Source organism: Oncorhynchus masou, chromosome 3, assembly GCF_036934945.1.
Source record: "Oncorhynchus masou masou isolate Uvic2021 chromosome 3, UVic_Omas_1.1, whole genome shotgun sequence".
Lineage (NCBI taxonomy): Eukaryota > Metazoa > Chordata > Actinopteri > Salmoniformes > Salmonidae > Oncorhynchus > Oncorhynchus masou.
In genome coordinates, this window is record NC_088214.1 from 9,701,675 (window position 1) to 9,725,539 (window position 23,865).

The window sequence follows — 23,865 nt, forward strand, 5'->3', positions numbered from 1 at the left end:
CAACCTGTGTGCTGTAGTGTACGTACCTAGAACTCTCTCTCCCAGCCCTCCCAGCTCCATGTAGGCACTCTGGAAAGCTTCGTTCCAGTTGGCGTCCATTGGAACCTCCTGGCCGTGGATCAAGATGGTGCTGCACCTGAGAGACGCACAACAGCGGTTATTATTCACCTGTTGCTGTCAGTCAGTGAGATACAGTCCCTTCAGAAAGTATTCATTCCTGTTGACTCATTCATTCCTGTTGACTCATTCATTCCTGTTGACTCATTCATTCCTGTTGACTCATTCATTCCTGTTGACTCATTCATTCCTGTTGACTCATTCATTCCTGTTGACTCATTCATTCCTGCTGACTCATTCATTCCTGTTGACTCATTCATTCCTGCTGACTCATTCATTCCTGCTGACTCATTCATTCCTGTTGACTCATTCATTCCTGTTGACTCATTCATTCCTGTTGACTCATTCATTCCTGTTGACTCATTCATTCCTGTTGACTCATTCATTCCTGCTGACTCATTCATTCCTAGCATGATCATTACACAGGTGCACCTTGAGCTGGGGACAAAAAAAGGCCAGTCTAAAATGTGCAGTTTTGTCACACAACATAATGCCACAGATATATACGTTTTTATGGAGCGTACAATTGACAGATAATTGAATGTTAATTTTTCCACATCAGCCCAGGACCTCCACATCTGGCTTCTTCACCTGTGGGATCATCTGAGAACAGCCACCCGGACAGCTGATGAAACTGTGCGTTTGCCAACTGAAGAATTTGTGTACAAACTGTCAGGAACCGTCTCAGGGAAGATCATCCACGCGGTCGTCCTCACCAGGGTTTTGACCTGACTGCAGTTCGGCGTTGTAACCGACTTCAGTAGGAGAATGCTCTCCTTTGATGGCCACTGGCAGACTGGAGAAGTGTGCTATTCAATGAGTCCCGGTTTCAACCGTACCGGACAGATGGCAGACAGCATGTGCGTCGTGTTATTTGCTGATGTCAACAATGTGAACAGGGTGCCCCATGGTGGCGGGGGGGTTATGGTATGGGCAGGCATTAGCTACTGACAATGAACACAATACGACAGCGTGTTCCAGTTCCCGCCAATATCCTGCAACTTTGCACAGCCATTGAAGAGGATTGGGACAACATTCCACAGACCACAATCAACAGCCTGATCAAGTCAACGCGAAGGAGATGAGTAGCGCTGCATGAGGCAAAAGGTGATCACACCAGATACTGACTGGTTTTCTGATCCACGTCCCTACCTGTTTTTTTTAAGGTATCTGTGACCAACTGATTCATATCTGTATTCCCAGTCATGTGAAGTCCATGCATTAGGACCTAATTAATTTGTTTAAATTGACTGATTTACTTAAATGAACTGTAACTCAGAAAAATCTTTGAAATTGTTGCATGTTGCGTTTATATTTCTTTCGGTGTAATTCCATTATTAGGTGTTGTGTGTAGACCAATCACACACAATTACCATTTCATCCATTTTAGATTCAGGCCGTAACACAACAAAATGTGGAAAAAGTCAAGGGGTGTGAATACTTTCTGAGGTCTCTGTATGATCTGCAGGCTGATCACTGTAAGGTTCTATTCAGGTCATGTGACAAATAAAATATGTATCTACCATAGAATTGGATAGAGGGCACCTCTATGTATCTTTGGCATCATGGTTTCTTTGACAGCATGAGCAGCACCATTGAGCACTATATCCAAATATCTCTATCCAACTCTTTGAGAGACACATTGGTGAGTCAGGTTTGATGTAAATAAATACCTGTCCAAAATTCTTTCAGGTGCTCCCTTCATAACGAGTAGGTGGCCATTTTCATTGTCCTCTTGTTCATGAATGGATAGCTTTAAAGGGAGAGAGAGATGGTAGAAGACAAGAGTATATATTCGTGGGAAGTGGTTTTTACATTTTCAACTTTTTATCTTTGCTGTCATTACATATTTGGTGGTTCAATGGACTTGGAAAGTTCTGTATGTGTTTTTTTTTATAACAAATAAATAATTGTTGGTTTATTGTTTCTTTGATGTATATGTTTGTGTAGTAAATGGTTGTAGGGGGTAATTATATACCTGGTACTTGTTGGTTGAGTTGAAGGGTATCTCTCCCACCTTGGCGTTTCTTTCTCTCATGGAGCGGACACACCCACAGGAGAGCTGAATGCATTTCAGCAGGGCAGATTCCGACGCATCGCCCGCAGTGTCCCTCTAAGGAATGCACAGCATCAACCAGTCAGGAGGAGACCGTCTGTTCACATTGTCAGAATGGGTTGCTGGCTTGGAAAACGGTGTCAGTACTTTCAGTGTGTATTTATTGTAGCAGTAATGAAGGGATTTTATTAGATTCGATGTCTGCTTCTCCAAAATGTATTTTTTTAAGCAGACGCTTTTAACCATAGCAACTTACAGTAGTGAGTGTATACATATACATTGTACCGGTCCCCTGTGGGAATCGAACCCACAACCCTGGCATGGCAAGCACAAATGCTCTACCAACTGAGCTACGCTATTTCCTGTTAAGTGCACTAAATAGGCGCCATTTGGAATGCAGGCAGTGGGTGTGTCTAAATGATGTTTAGTCACATGGGTATAAGTGTAAAGTGGCCCTTCATGGAGTTGGATAGATCGGGCCGTTGCTACAAAGCATGTTTTAACGTGCCATCTAGCCAACTCTATGTGAACGTTCCCTACCTTCAGAATGGGGAGGTTTTCCTGCCCGGCTTTGAACTCAGCACGGTTACAGAGTCCAGCCACGCGGGACAGAGCGTGCCATGTGGCCGAGCTCTTGTCAAAGGTAGCACCTGAGGAAGAGAACACATGAGAAGCATTAGACTTTACAGAGGGAGGATGTACTGTAGCAATGTGACTGACCTCGGGTTGCAAAATTCTGGTTACTTTCCCCACATTCCCAGGTTTTCAAGAAATTCCCGGTTGAAGGATTCCCAGATATCCTGTGTTTTCCATCCTGATTCTGGGAATCTTCCAACTGGGCTCTTTGCAACCCGAGACTTAGAGGATTGATGCACTGTGTCATTGTGAATTAGCTCCATCAGTACCAGCATTCATATTATAATTCAGCTCATTTTTCAGAGCAGAGTAGTCCACTAATTCAATGTGTCTGGTTGAGTGTAGAAAAGACAGATGATGTCTGTGGGTGGTCTCACCAGACTGGTCCTCCGTAGTGTCGGCCTCATGGATCATGTTGTCGAACCACATGTGGGCCACGGTCATGCGGTTCTGGGTCAGGGTGCCTGTCTTGTCGGAACAGATGGTGGATGTAGAACCCAGGGTCTCCACAGCCTCCAGATTCTTGACCAGGCAGTTCTTCTTGGCCATACGCTTGGCAGTGAGGGTGAGACATACCTGAGAGGGGGGGGGGGGTAGATGGAAGGATGGATGGATGGATGGATGGAGAGAGAGAGAGAGTGGATGGATGGATGGATGGAGAGAGAGAGAGAGACAGAGAGAGGTGGATGGAGAGATGTATGGATGAGAGAGAGAGAGAGAGAGAGAGAGAGAGAGATACAGAGAGAGATGGATGGAGAGAGAGATGGATGGAGATTAGTGGATGGAGAGACAGATGAATGGAGGAGAGAGAGAGAGAGAGAGATGGATGGAAAGATTAGTGGATGGAGGAGACAGATGAATGGAGGATGAGAGATGGAGAGAGAGAGAGATGGATGGATGTGGATGGATGGATGGATGGATAGAGAAAGAGATGGATGGATGGATGGATGGATGGATGGATGGATGATGGATGGATGGAGAGAGAGAATGGAGAGATGGATGGATGGAGAGAGAGATGAATGGATGGAGAGAGAGAGAGAGAGAGAGATGGATGGATGGGTGGATGGATGGATGGATGATGGATGGATGGATGGATGGATGGATGGATGGATGGATGGATGGAGAGAGAGAGAGATGGATGGATGTATGGAGAGAGATGGATGGAGAGAGAGAGATGGATGGATAGAGAAAGAGAGATTAATGGAGAGAGAAAGATGGATGGAAAGATGGATGATGGAGAGAGATTGATGGATGGATGGAGAGAGAGAGAGAGAGAGAGAGAGAGAGAGGAGAGGTGGATGGATGGATGGAGAGAGAGAGACAGAGAGTGGATGGAGAGATGTATGGATGAGAGAGAGAGAGAGAGATACAGAGAGAGATGGATGGAGAGAGAGATGGATGGAGACATGGATGGATGGAGAGATCAATGGATGGAGAGAGAGAGAGAGAGAGAGAGAGAGATGGATGGAAAGATTAGTGGATGGAGAGACAGATGAATGGAGGGAGAGAGAGAGAGAGAGAGAGAGAGGATGGATGGATGGATGGATGGATGGATGGATGGATGGATGGATGGATGGATGAATGGATGGAGATGGATGGATGGATGGATGAATGGATGGAGAGGAGAGAGAGAGAGGAGAGAGAGATGGATGGATGATGGATGGATGGATGGATGGATGGATGAGAAAGAGAGATGAATGGATGATGGAGAGAGATTGATGGATGGATGGAGAGAGAGAGAGAGTTTGGGTTTGAATCTGGCCCACTGCTCTTAAGGGCTCCACACAGTCTATGCAATGGATCCTCAACAGATCCGACGGAGCTTTGTTTGCGTAGTTCTCTACGTAGTTCTATGTACTTTGTGCAGCTGAATTGTTTTGCAACGTGACGCAAAAGGAGCTCCGTAGCGTAGATGGTGATATCTCTCTCCACCTCTCTGTCCTATCCAATAAATAATACATAAGTAAGGAGAAGAGCTTCCCCAAATAAAGAATTTGGCCCATATAACAGTCGGACTCACAGTGATGGTCGCTTTGACAGACTAGCATCCTGTCCAGGGGTGTACAGGAGATGGGCTCCTGCACTATGGGTCATTATGTCTCGGACATACAAGGCTTAACTCACAGTGACTGTGGCCAGCAGGCCCTCGGGGACGTTGGCGACGATGATGCCAATGAGGAAGATGACGGCCTCCAGCCAGGTGTACCCCAGGATGATGGCCAGGATGAAAAAGCTGACCCCCAGGAATACAGCCACGGCCGTGATCAGTTGAATGAAGTGTTCAATCTCCATATTGATGGGAGTCTGGCCCGTCTCCAGCCCCGAGGCCAGGGTGGCAATACGACCCATCACTGTGTGGTCTCCAGTCCCTACTACTACGCCATGGGCTGTACCTGAGGGAGGGAGTGATGGGGGGTCAGGTCTCCCTTGTAAAACAAGTCTTCTGACTTCAATGGGACTTCCTATATAAATAAAGGTTAAATACAAATAAATGAATAAAAAGACAGGAAAGGATTTGTCCTACTGACCCTCCACACAGTTGGTTGAGAAGAAGGCGATGTTTCGAGTCTCCAGGGGGTTCTCATGGGTGAACTCCGGTGTGCGTGTCTGAGGCTCTGATTCTCCAGTCAGAGAGGAGTTATCCACCTTCACACACAGACAGGAAAAAGTTATAGAGAGAGAAAGAGAGCAACTACATGATCCAGCCTTCTTGGACTCCCTCCCACCTCCTCTCCTCTCCTCTCCTCTCCTCCCTCTCCTCTCCTCTCCTCTCCTCTCCTCCTCTCCTCCTCTCCTCCTCCTCTCCTCCCTCTCCTCTCCTCCCTCTCCTCTCCTCTCCTCTCCTCTCCTCCCTCCCCCTCCCTCCCCTCCCTCCCTCCCCTCCCCTCCCCTCCCTCCCCCTCCCCTCCCCTCCCCTCCCCCTCCCCCCTCCCCTCCCCCCCCCTCCCTCCTCCCTCCCCTCCCCCTCTCCTCTCTCCCTCTCTCCTCCCCTCCCTCTCCCCCCTTACCTTGCAGCCCTCCCGACTCGGAGGTCGGCAGGGATCCTGTCTCCTCCTTTGATCTCCACCAGGTCTCCCCTCACCACTAGCTCTGCATTGATCGTCATCTTCTCTCCTTCCCTGATCACTAGGGCTTGCTGCCAGAGATGGAGGGATGGAGTGATGGAGGGATGGGGTGATGGAGGGATGGAGGGATGGAGGGAAGGGGTGATGGAGTGATGGAGGGATGGGGTGATGGAGGATGTGGTGATGGAGGGATGGAGGGATGTGGTGATGGAGGGATGGGGGGATGGAGGGATGGAGGGATGTGATGGAGGGATGGAGGGATGTGGTGATGGAGGGATGGAGGGATGTGGTGATGGAGGGATGGGATGGAGGGATGTGGTGATGGAGGGATGGAGGGATGTGGTGATGGAGGGATGGAGTGATGGAGTGATGGAGGGATGGAGTGATGGAGGGATGTGGTGATGGAGGGATGGAGGGATGTGGTGATGGAGGGATGGAGTGGAGTGATGGAGGGATGGAGTGATGGAGGGATGTGATGGAGGGATGGAGGGATGATGGAGGATGGAGTGATGGAGATGGAGATGGAGGGATGTGGTGATGGAGGGATGGAGGGATGTGGTGATGGAGGGATGGAGGGATGTGGTGATGGAGGGATGGAGGGATGGAGGATGGTGATGGAGGGATGGAGGATGGGGATGGAGGATGGAGTGATGGAGGGATGTATGGGGGATGGAGGGATGGGGTGATGGAGGGATGGAGGGATGGGTGATGGAGGGATGGAGGGATGGGATGGAGGGATGGAGGGATGGAGGGATGGGTGATGGAGGGATGGAGGGATGGGGTGATGGAGGGATGGGTGATGGAGGGATGTGGTGATGGAGTGATGGGTGATGGAGGGATGGGTGATGGAGGGATGTGGTGATGGGTGATGGAGGGATGTGGTGATGGAGGGATGGAGGGATGGGTGATGGAGGATGGAGGGATGGAGGGATGGGAGGGATGGAGGGATGTGGTGATGGAGGGATGGAGGGATGGAGGTATGTGGTGATGGAGGGATGGAGGGATGATGGAGGGATGGAGGGATGGGGGAGGGATGGAGGGATGGAGTGATGGAGGGATGGATGGGAGTGATGGAGGGATGGGGTGATGGAGGGATGGAGGATGGATGGAGTGATGGAGGGATGTGGTGATGGAGGGATGGAGGGATGGGTGATGGAGTGATGGAGGGAGATGGAGGGATGGAGTGATGGAGGGATGTGGTGATGGAGGGATGGAGGGATGATGGAGGGATGGAGGGATGGGTGATGGAGGGATGTGGTGATGGAGGGATGGAGGGATGTGGTGATGGAGTGATGGAGGATGGAGTGATGGAGTGATGGAGGGATGGGGTGATGGAGGGATGGAGGGATGGGTGATGGAGGGATGGAGGGATGGGGTGATGGAGGGATGGAGGGATGTGGTGATGGAGGGATGAGGGATGGAGGATGGGTGATGGAGGGATGGAGGGATGTGGTGATGGAGGATGGAGGGATGGGTGATGGAGGGATGGAGGATGGAGTGATGGAGGGATGGAGTGATGGAGGGATGGGTGATGGAGGGATGGAGGGATGTGGTGATGGAGGGATGGGTGATGGAGTGATGGAGGGATGGGATGGAGGGATGTGGTGATGGATGGAGGGATGTGGTGATGGAGGATGGGATGGAGGGATGGAGGATGGGTGATGGAGGGATGGAGGGATGTGGTGATGGAGGGATGGGGGGATGGGATGGAGGGATGGAGGGATGTGGTGATGGAGGGATGGAGGGATGTGGTGATGGAGGGATGGAGGGATGTGGTGATGGAGGGATGGAGGGATGGAGGGATGTGGTGATGGAGGGATGGAGGGATGTGGTGATGGAGGGATGGAGTGATGGAGGGATGGAGTGATGGAGGGATGGAGGGATGGAGTGATGGAGTGATGGAGTGATGGAGGGATGGAGGATGGAGGGATGGGTGATGGAGGGATGGAGGGATGTGGTGATGGAGTGATGGAGTGATGGAGGATGGAGGGATGGAGTGATGGAGGGATGTGGTGATGGAGGGATGGAGGGATGTGGTGATGGAGGGATGGAGGGATGTGGTGATGGAGGGATGTGGTGATGGAGGGATGGAGGGATGTGGTGATGGAGTGATGGAGTGATGGAGTGATGGAGTGATGGAGGGATGGGGTGATGGAGTGATGGAGTGATGGAGGGATGGGGTGATGGAGGGATGATGTGGTGATGGAGGGATGGGTGATGGAGGGATGGAGGGATGGGGTGATGGAGTGATGGAGTGATGGAGTGGAGTGATGGAGTGATGGAGTGATGGAGTGATGGAGGGATGGGGTGATGGATAAGCAAGAGGAGGGATGAAAGAAAAAGACAAAGGGGAGGATGAACCAAGAAAATTAAACGTTTTTTGGCAAACATTCATTGGCAAATCCAAAGTTGGCTCAAATGATTAGCTGTGTTATGTTGAGTAAGCTTATTATGCTTATCAAGTCAGTGTAAGGCCCATTGGAGCCACTCAAAGGAAAGGAAACAGTCCTCTGTAGCTCAGTTATGAGAGCTTGGTACTTACAATGGCAGCATAGCGGATTCAATTCCCAGGACCACCCATACATGAATTGTATGCACGAGCAACTGTAAGTCGCTTTGGATAAAAATGTCTTCTAAATGGCATACATTGTTATTATATTATAGAAAATGAGTCTAAAACTAAGACTATACAAGTGATTTTAGCCTGTTACAGCCTTTACGAACTGTCGGCGTCCCAAATTGCACCCTACACCCTATATAGTGTATTACCTCTAAACAGCACCCTGGGCCCTGGTCAAAAGTAGTGCACTATAAAGGGAATAGGGTGCCATTTGGGAATCACACGTACACTGTGCAGTCTCAGCTCACCTGAGGAACCATGTTCTTGAAGGAGTCCATGATGCGTGAGCTCTTGGCCTCTTGGTAGTAGGAGAAACAGCCAGTTATGATGACCACAGCTGACAAGACCACACCCAGGTACAACTATTATGGGAAAGGGAGGGAGGGAAAGAGAGAGAGAGAGAGAGAGAGAGAGAGAGAGAGAGAGAGAGAGAGAGAGAGGCACAGTGAGAGAGAGACAGAGAGAGAGAGACACAGTGAGAGAGAGAGAGACAGAGGGGCGAGAGAGAGAGAGAGAGACAGTGAGAGAGAGAGAGAGACACAGTGAGAGAGAGAGACAGAGGGTGAGAGAGACAGTGTGAGAGAGAGAGAGAGAGAGAGAGAGAGAGAGAGAGAGAGAGAGAGAGAGAGAGAGTGAGAGAGAGACAGTGAGAGAGAGAGAGAGAGAGAGAGAGAGAGAGAGAGAGAGAGAGAAACATTTCACTTGATTTGACAATGTAGCATGTTTCCCATGCTAATAAAGCCCTTTGAATTTTATTTAATTGAAAGAGAGAGGGGGAGAGAGAGGGACAATTCGAGAAAGAGAGAGAGACAATTAGATCCAACTAAATAATTTGAAAATAAAAAGATAATTACTTGACACATTGGAAAGAATTAACAGAAAAAAGAGCAAACTAGAATGCTATTTGGCCCTAAACAGAGAGTACACAGTGGCAGAATACCTGACCAATGTGACTGACCCAAAATTAAGGAAAGCTTTTCCTATAGTACCGTACCAATCAAAAGTTTGGACACAGCTACTCATTAAAGGGTTTTTCTTTATTTTAGAATAATAGTGAAGACATCAAATCTATGACACATAAAACATATGGAATAATGAAGTAACCAAAAAAGTGTGAAACCAATCAAATTATTTTAGATTCTTCAAAGTAGCCACCCTTTGCCCTGATGACAGCTGGAGCTAGAGACATATATGCACTCTGGACTGTGGTGAGACAACATCAACAGGAGAAAGAGCAGGAACAGGAGAATAACAGAGCACTAGAGGACAGGATCAGAGTGCTGGAGGACAGGATCAGAGTGCTGGAGGAGAGGATCAGAGTGCTGGAGGACAGGATCAGAGTGCTGGAGGAGAGGATCAGAGTGCTGGAGGACAGGATCAGAGTGCTGGAGGACAGGATCAGAGTGCTGGAGGACAGGATCAGAGTGCTGGAGGACAGGATCAGAGTGCTGGAGGACAGGATCAGAGTGCTGGAGGACAGGATCAGAGTGCTGGAGGAGAGGGTGAGGGGGGTGGTGTGTTACAGAGAACAACTATTTAGAGAGCTGGACACACCCACAGAGAAGCCAGCAGAACAGCCCACCTCAGCCCCCAACCAAAGTCTTGACACCACAGTGGAACAGTCCACCCCAGACCCTGACCATGGCCTCGACATCACAGCAGGACAGACAAATGAAGGACCCCAAGCCCAGGGGATCCCAACCCCTCTGAGCACCCCCCCACCCCCCCGTCAGCCACCCTGATAGCCCTCCTGACAACCCCCCCACACCTTATGGACTCAAACAGGTAATATATACAAGAAAATATACTTTTTCCCAAACACGCAGTGTCTAAACTCTGGTGTCCAAACACCCAGTATGCCCTAGACCTTCTGTCTGAGGACCAACCACGGTCACCCAGCCACATAATAATACACACAGGCACAAACAACCTGAGAGCACATAGGAGTAACAGATCAATAGACACCCCGCCCAGACCTGCGTGACCCCCCCCCTCCGAGAGGACCTACATCCAGACCACAGCACCACCAGCCACATCCACACCCCCACTCCAACCAATGAACACCTCCCCAAGTCAACCATGCCCACGCCCCGTTTAGGCCCCCTCAGATCAGACCTATGCCCCTCCTGCCCACCCCATGCCCCCCACCCCCGCAAAGTGAGCCTCAACATGGAAGTCACATATAAGCCCAGGCTATGAGCGGGCAAACAGGCCCATCCCCCACTCTTACACTAGCCCAAGCCAATGGCATGTACCAGATGCTCAGCAGACTCTGTTCACACTTACTGTTCTGAGAACAAACCACACGACTAACAACATTGGACACTTTATGGGACACAAAGCCTACACTATATCATCCTGGAACATCCCAGACCTGAAGTCATCTGCCTTTGACCTAAAGAGCAGGAACCTGGACTTCAACAAATACATCAGAAACACAGACATTGTCATGCTACAAGAAACATGGTATAGATGAGATGGACCCACTGGTTGCCCTCTCGGTTACAGAGAGCTGGTGGTCCGATTAATCAAACTACCAGGTGTGAAACAGGGAAGGGACTCAGGGGGTATGCTCATTTGGTATAGAGCAGACCTAACTCACTCTATTACATTAACCAAAACAGGAACATTTTACATTTGGTTAGAAATTCAAAAGGAAATGATCTTAACAGAGAAAAATGTCCTCCTCTGTGCTACCTACAATTATTCCCCCCCACTAGAATCCCTATACTTTAATGAAGACAGCTTCTCCACCCTGGAGGGGGAAATCAATCATTTCCAGGCCCAGGGACATGTACTAGTCTGTGGCGACCTAAATGCCAGAACTGGACAAGAACCTGACACCCTCAGCACACAGGGGGACAAACACCTACCTGGAGGTAAAGCATTACCACCCCCATATGCCCCCCTAGGCACAACTACGACAACATAACCAACAAAAACGGGTCACAACTACTGCAGCTCTGTCGCACGCTGGGTATTTACATAGTTAATGGTAGATTTCGAGGGGACTCCTATGGTAGGTACACCTATAGCTCATCTCTTGGCAGTAGTACAGTAGACTACTTTATCATTAACCTCAACCCAGGGTCTCTCAGAGCATTCACAGTCAGCCCACTGACACCCCTATCAGATCACAGCAAAATCACACTCTACTTGAGCAATACTCAATCATGAGGCATCAAAGCCAAAGGATCTGAATAATATTAAGAAATGCTATAGATGGAAGGAAAGTAGTGTGGAAACCTACCCCAAAACACAATTAGGCAACAACACATTCAATCCCATAAAGACAACTTCCTGGACAAAACATTCCACTGTAATAGTGAAGGTGTAAACTTGGCAGTAAAAAATCTAAACAGTATATTTTACCTCTCAGCTTCCCTGTCAAATCTAAACATTTCAAACAGAAATCCGAAGAAAATGAACAACAATGACAAATGGTTTGATGAAGAATGCAAAAACCGAAGAAAGAAATTGAGAAACCTGTCCAAGCAAAAATATAGAGACCCAGAACACCGGAGCCGACACCTTCACTATGGTGAATCACTAAAACAATACAGAAATACACTATGGAAAAAGAAGGAACAGCATGTCAGAAATCAGCTCAATGTAATTGAAGAATCCATAGACTCGAACCACTTTTGGGGAAATTGGAAAACACTAAACAAACAACAACACAAAGAATTATCTATCCAAAATGGAGATATATAGATAAACCACTTCTCCAATCTTTTTTCCCTATAACAAAGAACAAACAGCAAAAACATATACATGATCAAATGCAAATCTTAGAATCAACTATTGAATTAAATTGAATGAACTACAGGACAAAATACAAAACCTCCAACTTTAAAAGGCTTGTGGTGTTGATGGTATCCTCAATGAAATTACAAAATATACAGACCACAAAATCCAAACCAAAACAAAACAAAAGTGGAGATAAATTTGACCACAATATATACTGTGGGATATGCATCAACATAAACCTTGGGAAATTTCTCTACATTATCATTAACAGCAGACTGGTACATATACTCAGGGAAAACAATGTACTGAGCAAATGTCAAATTGGCTTTATAGCAAATTATCATACGACAGACCACATATTCACCCTGCACACCCTAATTAACAAACAAACGAACCAAAACAAAGGCAGTCTTCTCATTCTTTGTTGATTTCAAAAAAGCTTTTGATTCAATATGGCATGAGGGTCTGCTGTACAAACTGATGGAAAGTGATGTCGGGGGAACAACATACAACATTATAAAATGCATGTACACAAACAACAAGTGTGCGCTTAAAATTGGCAAAAAACATACACATTTCTTTCCACAGGCCCAGGGGGTGAGACAGAGATGCAGCTTAAGCTCCTCCCTCTTCAACATATATATATCAACAAATTGGCAAATGCACTAGAAAGGTCTGCAGCAACTGGCCTCACCCTACTAAAATCTGAATTCAAATGTCTACTGTTTGCTAATGATCTGGTGCTTCTGTCCCCAACCATGGAGGGCCTGCAGCAGCACCTAGATCTTCTGCACAGATTCTGTCAGACCTGGGCCCTGACAGTAAATCTCAGTAAGGATAAAATAATGGTGTTCCAAAAAAGGTCCCGTGGCCAGGACCACAAATAGAAATTCCATCTAGACACCATTGCCCGAGAGCACACTAAAAACTATGCATGCCTTGGCGTAAACATCAGCACCACAGATAACTTCCACAAAGCTGTGAACGAGCTGAGAGACAAGGCAAGAAGGGCCTTCTATGCCATCAAAAGGAACAAAAAATTCTACATACCAATTAGGATCTGGCTAAAAATACTTGAATCAGTTATAGAACCCATTGCCCTTTGTGGTTGTGAGGTCTGTAGTCTGTCACCAACCAAGAATTCACAAAACACCAAATTGAAACTCTGCATGCAGAATTCTGCAAAAATATCCTCAGTGTACAATGTAAAACAACAAATAATGCATAAAGAGCATAATTAGGCCGATACCCACTAATTATCAAAATCCAGAAAAGAGCCGTTAAATTCTTCAACCATCTAAAAGGAAGCAATTCCCAAACAAAGCCATCACCTACAGAGAGATGAACCTGGAGAAGAGTCCCCTAAGCAAGCTGGACCTAATGCTGTTCACAAACACAAACACACCCTACAGAGCCCCAGGGCAGCAACACAATTAGACTCAACCAAATCATGAGAAAGCAAAAGACAATTACTTGGCACATTGGAAAGAATTTACTTAAAAACAGAGCAAACTGTAATGCTATTTGGCCCTAAACCGAGAGTACACAGTGAATAATACTTGACCACTGTGACTGACCCAAACTTAAGGAAATCTTTGACTATGTACAGATTCAGTTAGCATAGCCTTGCTATTGAGAAAGGTCACCGTAGGCAGACCTGGCTCTCAAGAGAAAACAGGCTATATGCACACTGCTCACAAAATGAGGTGGAAACTGAGCTGCACTTCCTAACCTCCTGCCCAATGTATGACCATTTTAGAGACACATATTTCCCTTAGATTACACAGATACACAAAGAATTCGAAAACAAACCCAATTTTGATAAACTCCCATATCGACTGGGTGAAATACCACAGTGTGCCATCACAGCAGCAAGATTTGTGACCTGTTGCCACAAGAAAAGGTCAACCAGTGAAGAACAAACACCATTGTAAGTACAACATATATTTATGTTTATTTATTTTCCCTTTTGTACTTTAACTATTTGCACATCGTTACAACACTGTATTTAGACATAATGACATGTGAAATGTCTTTATTCTTTTGGAACTTTTGTGAGTGTAATGTTTACTGTTAATATTTATTGTTTATTTCACTTTTGTATATTATCTACTTCACTTGCTTTGGCAATGTTAACATGTGTGTTTCCCAGGCCAATAAAGCCCTTAAATTGAATTGAAATTGAATTGAATTGAGCGAGGGTGGGGGCGAGTTGGAGGGAGAGGGGTAGAGAAAGAGAGATGGGAGGTAAAGAGAGAGAGAAAGGGGGATGTAGAGAGGGGGTGAGGTACAGAGAGAGAAGGGATGTAGAGACAGAGAGGGGGAAGTAGAGAGACAGAGAACAGAAGCAGACAAAGGTTATTATCTTCTAAGTATTATATTTGTTATATTTGACATGTGAAACGGCCACACAGAGGGACACCTGTAATAATCTGAAGTACCCCAAAATACCCCAAAATACCACTAGATGTCATCTGATAAAATAACAAATAAAAACCTGAAAGTTACCAAAATTCTGGTAGTTTACTGGTAAATGTCAAAAGATTCTAGTAATATAGTTTACAACCCTAATTCAAAGCGATTTACAATCATGTGTGCAACATTTTTTTTAAATGTATAGGTTACTGTCTTTGCACTACACAGTATATGACATAATAACAACATATTAGTCTGTGAAGTGAAGTTGATGTTGATGATGTGTCACGTTCATCATAATGATGAGACCAATGATGAGACCAATGATGAGACCAAGGTGAGACCAATGATGAGACCAATGATGAGACCAAGGTGAGACCAAGGTGAGACCAATGATGAGACCAATGATGAGACCAAGGTGAGACCAATGATGAGATCAAGGTGAGACCAATGATGAGACCAAGGTGAGACCAAGGTGAGACCAATGATGAGACCAATGATGAGACCAAGGTGAGACCAATGATGAGATCAAGGTGAGACCAATGATGAGACCAATGATGAGACCAAGGTGAGACCAATGATGAGATCAAGGTGAGACCAATGATGAGACCAATGATGAGACCAATGATGAGACCAATGATGAGACCAAGGTGAGACCAATGATGAGACCAATGATGAGACCAATGATGAGACTAAGGTGAGACCAATGATGAGATCAAGGTGAGACCAATGATGAGACCAAGGTGAGACCAATGATGAGACCAAAGCGCAGTGTGAATAGAGTTCCACATATTTGAATAAACTGAAACTCACCAAAACAAAACAAAAACGCACAACGAAACGTGACACTACTGGTGTACACTCAGGCAACTCAATGTAGACAAGATCCCACGAACACAAATGAGGAAATGGCTACCTAAATATGATCCCCAATCAGAGACAACGATAAACAGCTGTCTCTGATTGGGAACCATATCAGGCCAACATAGACATACAAAAAACCTAGATGACCCACGCTAGTCACTATCACACCCCAACCAACAAAGAGAATAAACATCTTTCTATGGTCAGGGTGTGACATGATGACGATGATTGTTTGTAGTATGTAGCATGTAATACGTTTGCAGTCAGGTGTGCACTGATTACAATAGACAGGGTTCGCTAATAACTGTACTGTGATTATATAGCCTGAGGGACAGTCTGTGACTATATAGCCTGAGGGACAGTCTGTGACTATATAGCCTGAGTGCCAATCTGTGACTATATAGCCTGAGGGACAGTCTGTGACTATATAGCCTGAGTGCCCGTCTGTGACTATATAGCCTGAGTGCCCGTCTGTGACTATATAGCCTGAGTGCCAGTCTGTGACTATATAGCCTGAGTGCCAGTCTGTGACTATATAGCCTGAGTGCCCGTCTGTGACTATATAGCCTGAGTGCCCGTCTGTGACTATATAGCCTGAGTGCCAGTCTGTGACTATATAGCCTGAGTACTAGTCTGTGACTATATAGCCTGAGTGCCCGTCTGTGACTATATAGCCTGAGTGCCAGTCTGTGACTATATAGCCTGAGTGCCAGTCTGTGACTATATAGCCTGAGTGCCCGTCTGTGACTATATAGCCTGAGTACCAGTCTGTGACTATATAGCCTGAGTGCCCTTCTGTGACTATATAGCCTGAGTACCAGTCTGTGACTATATAGCCTGAGTGCCAGTCTGTGACTATATAGCCTGAGTGCCAGTCTGTGACTATATAGCCTGAGTGCCAGTCTGTGACTATATAGCCTGAGTGCCCGTCTGTGACTATATAGCCTGAGTGCCAGTCTGTGACTATATAGCCTGAGTGCCAGTCTGTGACTTTATAGCCTGAGTGCCAGTCTGTTTGTGCAATATCATACCATCTCCTTAGGTAGCCTAGTGGTTAGAGCGTTGGACTAGTAACCGGAAGGTTGCAAGTTCAAACCCCCGAGCTGACAAGGTACAAAATAATTTGTTCTTAACTGACCTGCCTAGTTAAATAAAGGTAAAATAATTAAAACTATTTTAAAACTCAGTCCCATTACAAAAGGCCAGTTCACACACAGATCTGGGACTCAGGCTAGTAACTGACAAATGTAACATGAACATATAACGTACCATAGTCTGGCTGATAGACCATGTTAGATGCAAAGAAGGGTTGTAGTGTATAGACTGCTGTACTGTAGGGAATCTGGAGTGATTGACAGCCACCGAATGGGATCAAAGGACCATGGCTGTGCAAAGAACTGGAGTGTTATGGTGTAGTGAACAGATGTTATGTTGTCGAGCCTTGTGGTGGTTCTTACGTTGTCATTGGCTGGCTCGTCCTCTGTGGCCACCTGGATACTGTAGGCCAGGAAGCAGAGGATGGCACCGATCCAGAGGAGCAAGGAGAAACCCCCAAACAGCTGACGGCAGAACTTCACCCACTCTGGGGTGGTGGGAGGAGGAGTCAACACGTTGGGCCCCTCCCTGGCCAGCACCTCCAGAGCCTTGGCATTGGTCAGACCCTGGAACACAAGTACCGTCCCAGTCAGGAATAAGTCAATAGACACACCATCACTATGGAGACGGTACAATTCACAACAACAGAATCACTATGGAGACGGTACAATTCACAACAACAGAATCACTATGGAGACGGTACAGTTCACAACAACAGAATCACTATGGAGACGGTACAGTTCACAACAACAGAATCACTATGGAGACGGTACAATTCACAACAACAGAATCACTACGGAGACGGTGCAGTTCACAACAACAGAATCACTATGGAGACGGTACAGTTCACAACAACAGAATCACTATGGAGACGGTACAGTTCACAACAACACCATCACTATGGAGACGGTACAATTCACAACAACAGAATCACTATGGAGACGGTACAATTCACAACAACAGAATCACTATGGAGACGGTACAATTCACAACAACAGAATCACTATGGAGACGGTACAGTTCACAACAACAGAATCACTATGGAGACGGTACAGTTCACAGCAACAGAATCACTACGGAGACGGTATAATTCACAACAGCAGAATCAGCTTTTTAATTTGTAGTTGCCCTTTGTGATAGAAGCACCACATTTCACATCACAACTATGACATGTCTAAAGAAGTATTTTTGACTATAGTGCCATCATTGATTTTGTCTCTGGAGTCCATTTCAAATATGGCCACTGAACAACATTGTGGTTCTGTGTGAGATAAGGTCAGTAGGATTAAAGATGTGATATACAGACCTATGTTACTTCACTGATATTCACTATAATACCACTGAACACAACTAATAAAGATCCCTTGGCTGTTCACATGTGGGTCAGGGATAAGAACCCTGTGGACTCAATTTGGACCACCATGGACCAAAGTAACAGTTGTGTGTGTGTGTATAGCGAGGACAGAGGCAATAGCTATGTGGAGATTAGATCAGGCCTGGGAGACTAGTGTTATTAAATAGCAGAGCAGAAGGAAGAGAAAGCAGCTCTGTGTGTGTGTGTGTGTGTGTGTGTGTGTGTGTGTGTGTGTGTGTGTGTGTGTGTGTGTGTGTGTGTGTGTGTGTGTGTGTGTGTGTGTGTGTGTGTGTGTGTGTGTGTGTGTTTGTGTGTGTGTGTGTGTGTGTGTGTGTACGTGTACGTGTACGTGTACGTGCATGCTTGTTACCCGGGCCAGGTCGACTCCGTAGCGTCTTCCCAGATCGTCCAATGATATCTTGTGATCATCCTGTGAAAGAACAGCAGAATAATCTGACTTCCTCAAATGTACTGTCACAGCCAGGTCACTATTCAGAGTTAAACTTAGCACAATCACGTTTTGACACACATGACAGCGAGATGGCACCCCTATTCCCTGTTTGGTGCTGTTCTGGTCCCTTATCTGTTAGGTGCTAGTCTGGTCCCTTATCAGTTTGTGCTAGTCTTGTCCCTTATCAGTTTGGTGCTGGTCTGCTCCCTTGTCAGTTTGGCGCTGGTCTGGTCCCTTAGCTGTTACGTGTGGTTCTGTGTGAGATAAGGTCTATTAAAGATGTGATATACAGACCTATGTTACTTCACTGTCTGGTCCCTTATCAGTTTGGTGCTGGTCTGGTCCCTTATCTGTTACGTGCTAGTCTGGTCCCTTATCAGTTTGGTGCTGGTCTGGTCCCTTATCAGTTTAGTGCTGGTCTGGTCCCTTATCAGTTAGATGCTGGTCTGGTCCCTTATCAGTTTAGTGCTAGTCTGGTCCCTTAACAGTTTGTGCTAGTCTTGTCCCTTATCAGTTTGTTGCTGGCCTGGTCCCTTGTCAGTTAGGTACTGTTCTGGTCCCTTATCTGTTAGGTGCTAGTCTGGTCCCTTATCAGTTTGTGCTAGTCTGGTCCCTTATCAGTTTGTTGCTGGCCTGGTCCCTTATCAGTTAGGTGCTGGTCTGGTCCCTTATCAGTTTGGTGCTGGTCTGGTCCCTTATCAGTTTGGCGCTGGTCTGGTCCCTTATCTGTTAGGTGCTAGTCTGGTCCATTATCAGTTTGGTGCTGGTTAGGTCCCTTATCTGTTAGGTGCTAGTCTGGTTCCTTATCAGTTAGGTGTTAGTCTGGTCCCTTATCTGTTAGGTGCTAGTCTGGTCCCTTAGCTGTTAGGTGCTAGTCTGGTCCCTTATCTGTTAGGTGCTAGTCTGGTCCCTTATCTGTTAGGTGTTAGTCTGGTTCCTTATCAGTTAGGTGTTAGTCTGGTCCCTTATCTGTTAGGTGCTAGTCTGGTCCCTTAGCTGTTAGGTGCTAGTCTGGTCCCTTATCTGTTTGGTGCTGGTCAAATGGCTACCCAGACTGCTGCTCTTTAATTATTTGTTCCTTTTATTTCTTATTCTTTTAGGTATTTTTCTTAAAACGGCATTGTTGGTTACGGGCTTGTAATTAATCATTTCACTGTAAGATCTACAATTTCGGCAATTGTGGCAAAATTGATTAAATAGATTTTGTGTTCACCCATCTACATACACACAATGCCCCATAATGACAAAGTGAAAACATAAGTATTCACACCCCTGAGTCAATACATGTTAGAATCACATTTGGCAGCGATTACATAGATCTTGTCATAGATTTTCAAGCCGATTTAAGTCAAAACTGTAACTAGGCCACTCAGGAACATTCAATGTCATCTTGGTAAACAACTACAGTATATATTTGGCCATGTGTTTTAGGTTATTGTCCTGCTGAAAGATGAATTTGTCTCCCAGTGTCTGATGGAAAGCAGAGTGAACCAGGTTTTCTTCTAGGATTTTGTTTATGCTTAGCTATATTCTGTTTATTTTTATTTTAAAAAATGGGGCGACGCAAAATTAGCCTAGCGTCGTCCGGGTTAGGGAGGGTTTGGCCGTTAGGGTTATCCTGTCTCATCGCGCACCAGCGACTCCAGGTCGCCAGGTGCACAGTGTTCCCTCCGACACATTGGTGCGACTGGCTTCCGGGTTGGATGCACGCTGTGTTAAGAAGCAGTGCGGCTTGGTTGGGTTGTGTTTCGGAGGATGCATGGCTTTCGACCTTCGTCTCTCCCGAGCCCGTACGGGAGTTGTAGCGATGAGACAAGATAGTAACTACTAACAATTGGATACCACGAAATTGGGGAGAAAAGGGGGTAATATTCAACAACAACAAAAAAAACTCCTAGTCCTTGCCGCTGACAAGCATACCCATAACATGGTGCAGCCAACACCATGCTTGACAACATAAAGAGTGGTACTCAGTGATGTGTTGTGTTTTCCCCAAACATAATGCTTTGTATTCAGTACATAAAGTTATTTCCAGTTTTACTTTAGTGCCTTATTGCAAACAGGATGCAAGTTTTGGAATATTTTGTATTCTGTACAGGCTTCTTTCTTTTCACTCTGTCATTTAGGTTTGTATTGAGGAGAAACTAGAATGTTGTTGATCCATCCTCAGTTTTCTCCTATCACAGCCAATAAACTCTGTAACTGTTTTAAAGTCACCATTGACCTCATGGTGAAATCCCAGAACTGAGTTAGGAAGGATGCCTTCACTCATTGTATTTTGTGTTTTCTTATATATTTGGTTAGGCCAGGTGTGACATGGGTTTATGAGTTAGGAAGGGATTGTAGCTGATTAGGGGTGTGTGTGTTATATAGGTTTGGCTGTATTGTTTGTTCCTGTCTCTGTGTTAGTTTCACCAGTCAGGCTGATTGGGAACCGTATTTAGGTAGCCTGTGACTGGTATATTGTATTTTGTATTGGGGTTTGTAGTATTTGGGATTGTAGCTATATTGATACACCATCCAATGTGTAATTAATAACTTCACCAAACTCAGAGGGATATGTCTGCTTCTTTATCTTTTTACTAATCTACTAATAGATGCCCTTCTTTATGAGGCGTAGGAAAACCTCCCTGGTCCTTGTGGTTGAAATTCACTGCTTGACTGAGGGACCTTACAGATAATTGTTATGTGTGGGGTACAGATATTATGTAGTCATTCAATAATCATGTTAAACACTATTATTGCACACAGAGTGAGTCCAAGCAACTTATATGACTTTTTAAGCAAATTTGTACTCCTGAATGTATTTAGACTTGCCATAACAAAGGGGTTGAATACTTATGGACTCAAGACATTTCAGTTTTTCCATTTTTAATTAAATTGTAAAAATTTCTGAAAATATAATTCCACTTTGGCATTATGGGGTATTGTGCGTAGGCCAGTGACAAAACAACATCTCAATGGAATCCATTTTGAATTCAGGCTGTAACAAAATGTGGAATAAGTCAAGGGGTGGGAATACTTTCTCCAAAAGGCTCTGGGTGCCATTACTTTCTGAAGGCCCTGTAGGTAACAGGGTGCCATTACTTTCTGAAGGCCCTGTAGGTAACAGGGTGCCATTACTTTCTGAAGGCCCTGTAGGTAACAGGGTGCCATTACTTTCTGAAGGCCCTGTAGGTAACAGGGTGCCATTACTTTCTGAAGGCCCTGTAGGTAACAGGGTGCCATTACTTTCTGAAGGCCCTGTAGGTAACAGGGTGCCATTACTTTCTGAAGGCCCTGTAGGTAACAGGGTGACATTACTTTCTGAAGGCCCTGTAGGTAACAGGGTGCCATTACTTTCTGAAGGCCCTGTAGGTAACAGGGTGCCATTACTTTCTGAAGGCCCTGTAGGTAACAGGGTGCCATTACTTTCTGAAGGCCCTGTAGGTAACAGGGTGCCATTACTTTCTGAAGGGCCTGTAGGTAACAGGGTGACATTACTTTCTGAAGGCCCTGTAGGTAACAGGGTGCCATTACTTTCTGAAGGCCCTGTAGGTAGCAGGGGGCCATTTGTTTCTGAAGGCCCTGTAGGTAACAGGGTGCCATTAGTTTCTGAAGGCCCTGTAGGTAACAGGGTGCCATTTGAGATTCAGACTGTTACTCTCACCATGGACACCTCCTTCTTGAGCTCATCCAGTTCCTGCTCCTTCTTCTTCTTCTTCTTTCCGTCTCCATATTCAGCACCACTCTGAGGAATGATTATCACATTAAACTCAAGCACTTAACTCAAACCTCCCACATGCTGACCGTCTGTGTGTGTGTGTGTGTGTGTGTGAGTGTGTATGTGTGTGAGAGTGTGAGTGTGTATGTGTGTGAGAGTGTGTGTGTGTGTGTGTGAGAGAGAGTGTGTGTGAGAGAGTGTGAGTGTGAGTGAGAGAGAGAGAGAGAGAGAGAGAGAGAGAGAGAGAGAGAGAGTGTGTGTGTGTGTTGCTCAGATTGGAACAGTCACTGATGAAGAATGCAGCATCGTGGATATCATCTGCTGATGTCACTCTTTCGTTTCCCAGCAGCACGTGTGAATGAGTGAAAGAGCGACAGAGAGGATGAACATGTGTGAGAGAGACACACATTGAAAAAGCAAATCAAAAAGGCTTTTAGAGAGTAGCGAGCTGTTGGAGTGCAGGAAATGTCTCCCACAGCAATTTCCCCAATTTGCTCTTCTCTATGATATTGTGGAACAGACACCTGCTAACAACAAATGTCAGCTAGAATTGAAGAAGTTATACAATTGAAAATCTGTAATATGTGTCAATAGAAATATTTATAATATAATGATGATTCCAGTTACCTATAATCCTACTATCCAGTGTGCTTACAATGTGCCTCAACACTGTGGCATAACCAGCATCGTTGCAGACGCTATTAGAAAAAACTGCCTTAGGTTTTCCATCATGCCTCTTACTTTATATATGTGAAATGACTAGCTAACTTTCCCAAAATCCCCAGGTTTTTGAGTTTGGAAGATTTCTGGCATCAGCAGGAAATAACGGAATCCTCTACTGGCATTTTACAACCCTAGACATGACTGGATGGTGTTAGACAATAGGTTGACCCAACCCGAACACAACCATATAGTCATGTGATGGACAGCATGTGTGTGTGTTTGTGCAGATATATATGTGTGTATACATAAAGCAGAGTTGGGGTCAATTCCTTTTCATTTCAGGAAGTTAAACTGAAATTCAAATATTCATCAATGTTTTGGAATGCTTTGAGTTGACTTTGTAAATGTAAATAGAAATGAGTCCAGCTCTGGTTTAAAGGATAGCAGAATGCCCCTCTGTATATGCATGAATAAGTAAGTTAAGAGAACTTACCCCTTTCCCCATGCTTGCAGCGTTTCAACTCTAGGTTGAAATGTGAAGGACAGACATTTCGTCCTGACAGACAGACAGACAGACAGTCCTGATCTTTAACACATGGAAAAGACACGGGTGGCTTTTTTTGGGACTGGGACTGACACCCACTCCTTCCCCCCTACCCTTGCCCCCTGTCAGGGTAACCTGAACCTTCCCAGCACCCCTCCCCCGGCCCTTGGGTACACAGAGGGGGCTATGTGCTGGAACCTGCACCTGTTGTTTCCCTGCCCTGCCCCCTGTGTGAGGAACCACCCTCAATAGAGCACTGTTAGGCTAGCCCCTCTCTCACCACTACAAACACTAACACTAACAACAACAATACAAACAACAACAAACAAACCAAAACACTATATCAACCTCATGTGTACCATTAAATAACAACCCTATTTTACACGGACTAAATAAACTGGGCACGGACCAGGGCTAAGGACCACTGTATACAATCTTACCCACATTTACCAAAGAACCAAAGTCACAACCAAACCCAAGTGATTCATCTCAGTAAATCTAACACCACACGGAGAGTTACAGAGAAACACTA

General features: G+C 45.8%; 1 pseudogene; it reads right to left on the reverse strand.

The window, feature by feature from the left end:
• Positions 1–23,376, reverse strand: part of LOC135518921 (sodium/potassium-transporting ATPase subunit alpha-2-like) — a 33,518-nt pseudogene extending 10,142 nt beyond the window's left edge.
• Between the last annotated feature and the right edge of the window lie 489 nt (positions 23,377–23,865).